We start from the raw sequence: 5,044 nt of genomic DNA, 5'->3' as shown, positions 1-5,044 counted from the left end.
TAACGATGTTAATTAATTTATGAAAGAAACTTTATAAACAGGCACGACAGTTTTTAACGGTATAAGCTTTCAGGAATTTCATAATTACGGGATGTTAAATCAAATTAAAAAAGATCAATTTTCAAAGATGCAGTTACCAAAGATTTGAATTACCAACCAGGAAACATTATCTTTATACCAAATTTTTGAATTTGCAGTATAAAAAAATTTAATTATTAACCAAACAGATGCATTTATAACCAAATAGTTGAATTTCTAAGCAAAAGAGACGAATTTTCGACCAAATAGTTGAACTTTGAACCAAATACCCGTGTAGAAATTTCCCCGGTTGGCCCTAATACAACAAGGTTTCTGGTCGGATCCCGGCCGGGCTACCCATGGCTGGGTTTCATAGACAGGAACCAGTCGGGTTACATTTTTCTCGAATCACGTAGTCTGGGACCGGCCGGTTACTGGCCGGGCCAACCCTGGTTATATCCCATGGTCGGAAGCCGGCTGGGCACTGGTGAGGTTAATGTTTTTGTAGAAATTACACATTTCTTTAAGAGCCATGATATTATCAAAAACGTAATTATGGATGCTAGATGAATTATTATTTGAAAATTATAATTTAAAGATTTATTGGATCAGTGAAACAAAAATTAGCTTTTTTAAATTCTTTTTAAAAAAGACATTAAATTTTTTCCAATAATTTAACATTTTAAATTAAACTGTTATCGATTCTGATATGTGCAACAACAGAAATGATACAATTTTTATAAACTTCTCTGTATTCAGACAATGTTTAGCCTGTACAATTTCAAATTTACCGCCATATATAGCGCCTGCTATGTCTGACGCCTGCATAGACACTCAGTAATTTTCAGTTTCGCACCTAGAACGAGAATGCTCCTTGCATTCACGTCGCGTCGCCTCTTCGAAGTTCGCAAATAAAATCGAGACTCGTAGTTAAAATCAACCTTATTTCAGTAATTAGTTTGAATCCCCCACTTAGTGCGCGAATAATTATTATTTTAAATTAAAATACAGTCTTGTGTATACAGTTTTTACTTTCTTCCTTCCTAACCTTAAATCACCACGTGCTATGAGATTTTATCATCAGGGAATAAAATTCTACTCCAATTTTCTTGCCAGAATTGGTTCACTTGATTTGACTTTTAAAGTTCACCGTAATCTTTACGATAAGCCTTAAAAGACAAAACAAGTTACCAATTTCTCGCCTGAAGCAACATTTCTTAACCGCTTTTTGGCCGGATTACCCGACCGGTTCCCGGCCGCTATTGAAGCCGGGATCCGACCAGTTTACCGTAACGTTTTTATCCGGATCCCGGCTGGACCAGGCCGGATCCCTGATTGGATTCCTACACGGGTAGTTGAATTTCAACTAAATAATATCAATTTTCAACCAAACAGTTGAATTTTCAAATCAAATGATAAATCTTCAGAAAAAATTATTCTCAGCAAGAGTTTAATTTTGAATAAATTGGTTGAATTTCCTGTAAAGAAACATCAATTCTTGACAAAACATGTAATGTACCACAATAATATAATTTTTCATCGGAAAGCCGAATTTTCTAGAAAATACTTGAATTTTTAACCGGAAAATATAAAACAAAAAAGTTATACTTTCAATTAAAAACAATGAATTTTCATCCACAACAGGAATACTTATGTTTTCAGTTCGAAAAATGAATTTAAAAAAATATATATTAGATATATATATAAACTTATATTCGATTTTTAACCAAATAGTAGAACTTTTTATAAAAATAGATGAATTATACACCAAAAACACATCTAATAGAATGTTTAATTAATAAGAATAACTTTCAACCAATAATATTTGGATTTTTTTATTCGGTTCTATTAATTCACAGTTCATATTTTAGTGAATAAAAAACGAGAACAAGTTGAAGTTTCTTTAAAACAGGGGGAAAAAGAGAAATTCTTTAGAAAATAGGAGAAAGACTGTGTAGTCTCTAAATATAAACCCAGTACTACAAATTTACTTTTACAAGCATGAAAAAAAAAAAATTATTTAATTCCTTATGACAGTTTTAAAATCAAATTTAAGCACGCTCGAAAAAGAGTCCGAGGTTTCCCTGATCAATAAAATTCCCTAACATTTCCAAATTCTAAACGTCAAAATTCAAATACTTGCAACTTCCTACAAATAAAGGTTTCTCAAATTTTTAAAATTATTGTTACATCTGATTTTGGAACTATACGGAGTTGTAAGAAACAATTAGTGATCAAATTTTGATGGTAAAATATTAAATAGTATCGATTTTGGAGAAACCAGAAAAAATCTGCCTCGTCACATATTTGAATCCGGAACGCCACTATCCACGAGTGGAGCGTTAACCAAATAACCAATTACGTCACCGAGGCCTATAGTTTTCCCAAATATTATACCATTCATCGACACTATTTACTATTTAACATAACAAATTAAATAATACCCTGGATAACAAAATATCATTTGCTTACATTCATATTCTGATTCGGTGAAAATTCTTCAGACTGAAGTATTCATTTAAAGAAGAAACAAGGAAAGATCTGCTGAGGCCTCGGTGGCGTAATTGGTTAATGATGCACCCATGAATCGTAGCGTTCCCGGTTCAAATCCGGGCTGACGCAGATTTATTATCGTTTCTCCAAATATTAGACCAGTAATTGACACTATTTATTATTTTAACATAAAAATTAAAGAATACACTGGCCAACAAAATATGTAACATCATTTGCTTAAATTAGCCACAAGGTAGCTGCGATTGAAAACTTTAAAATCTTGGGGACGAATCTGAAAAAATTCCTAATCGAAAGCTAAATCTGAAATATGTAATTCGTTTTAAGAGTAGCCGTATAGTGGAGCGATACACGAAACGTGCCTATCTACTTCCTGTTTCGGTTCAGGTTGAATTAAATTCTCATTTCTTGAAGATTGCAGCGCTCCTGAATCTTATGTGCATGTCCCTTGTTTTAAATCTGGGTCATTGATTTCCGGCCGAATCGACGGAACCACGTTTTTACAATGAAACCAAAATAATCGTGACGACAACACAATTCGTGTTCGCTCTGCGTAACGAATGTGCCCTTCTGACAGATTTCAGGGTTCGTGGCAACTGGCAACACTTTCGCGTCTTTCCATACTCTCTTTTCTCTCACTCGTTTTTCTATCAACTTTTTACTTCGGTTCTATGCACACCGTTTCAATCAATTCGAATCTCTCATTAGGTCAATTTACTTTTCAATTTCTTCTTTAGAAAATATTGCATTGCTTCTCAGTTTATTTACATAATCTGTATTCTTTTGTAATTTAGTATAGTATAAAATCAAAGGAAAATTTTAACGGATTTCAAACTTCAGATTTCAGACTCATTTAAGAAATTTAAAATAACTTCAACAGCTTAAAAAAGGGGAAAAGGGTCATTTTTCACGAAAAAGTGGAAAATAGGGGGAAAATTAAACAATAATTTTTAAATGTAGGAAAAAAATTTTTTTTCATAAGAAGCGTATTTTTAAATAATGTTAAATGATGTTTTATGACTTCTGAAATTATTTTTTTGTGCATGTTGGATATAGTTAGAAAAAGATTAAAAGAGTCGGAAAAAGTTTTAAATCTTATAAATTCCCTACTGGGACTCCATTCGATGACTAATAATTTGCCAAAACACATTATTTACGACTAGCGACCGGTTTTCGAAAATATCCACTTCTTCAAAACTTTTTTCTTATGGTTTGAAATATTTATTTATTAAATTCTCATGTCGAATTAAACAGTGGGAAATTAAGGAAAATTCATTAGTTGAAATTTGAAAAAAAAATCAGCTGCTAAAAACTCAATACTCAGTTTTTTCAAATTACAATAGTTGGATTTTTAACAGTTGAAAATTGAATTTTTTCAATTTCCAACATTAAAATTGTCCAAAATTAATCACTGAATTATCAGCAAAATTCAACTGTTAAAAATGAAAGAGAATTGGAAATTTAATTTATTAACTGTTGAAAGTTGAAGAAAATTGATTATTCACAATGAAAAATTATATTGTTGAAAATTGAAAAAAAATATGTTTATATAGAAGAAAATTGAACTTTTAGTATTTAACCATTTAAAATCTAATTTTCTTCAATTTTCAATAGTTAAAAATTCAATGTCCAACAGTTGAATTTTCAACTGCTGATAATTCAATTATCAACTTTCTTCATTTATCAACGTTTGAAAATTAAATGTTTTGCAATTTCCAACAATTCAAAATTCGTTTTTCTAATTTTCTTTCCTTTAAAACATTAGACAATTGAATTATTTTGAATTGAAGAAAACTGAAAATCCAATTGTTGAAAATTGATAATTGAATTTTTAAAAGATAGATAATTCAATTGTTGAGACTTAAAAACAACTGAAAATTTAATATTCAATGATTTAAAGGAGCAAATTTAATTATCAACTGTTGAAAATTGAAGAAAATTGGAAATTGCACTATTAACTATTTAAAATTGAACAAATTCATAATTGGATTTTCAAAAGTAACAAATTGTAATTTCAAATGTTGAAAATGAAAAAAGAAATGAAATTTGTTTTTGTTTTCAGACTCACAAATCTTTCTTCTTTCTTGAAAGTTCAAATTTTTCTGGTAGAATATTCGTCTATTTGGCTTGAAAATTCAACAATTTGGTGAAAAAAACTGTGAATAGAAAATTCGCTTTTTAAAATTGATTTTTTATAATTAAAAAATTCAACTATGAATTAAAATTTTGTTAGAAATGAAAAAATATAAACTAAAAGTTTATCAAAAAAATTGTAGACTAGTATCACATCCATTGTTTCAACTATTTAACCGAAAATTCTTCTTTTTGCTAGAAAATTGATCTTTCTTGGTTGAAAATTGAACTAGTTGGTTAAGCAATGATTTATTTTGTTGAATTTTTGTTCTTTTTGGTAGAAAATGAATCTTCTGTTATGAAAATTCATCTTTCAAGTTGAAAACTTAGCTATTTCGTTGAAACTGAAACTACTTTGTTAATTTACAAGAAACAGTAAGTA

At 29.8% G+C, this 5,044-nt stretch overlaps 1 protein-coding gene across 7 annotated transcripts in view; it reads right to left on the bottom strand.

The window, feature by feature from the left end:
* LOC117179349 (nuclear receptor coactivator 3-like) overlaps nucleotides 1-5,044 on the bottom strand; it is a 316,751-nt gene that overhangs the window by 156,931 nt on the left and 154,776 nt on the right. The window lies entirely within an intron of this gene.

This window comes from Belonocnema kinseyi, chromosome 9 (genome assembly GCF_010883055.1).
Source record: "Belonocnema kinseyi isolate 2016_QV_RU_SX_M_011 chromosome 9, B_treatae_v1, whole genome shotgun sequence".
Classification (NCBI taxonomy): domain Eukaryota; kingdom Metazoa; phylum Arthropoda; class Insecta; order Hymenoptera; family Cynipidae; genus Belonocnema; species Belonocnema kinseyi.
This window is presented reverse-complemented; position numbering and strand designations above follow the sequence as displayed.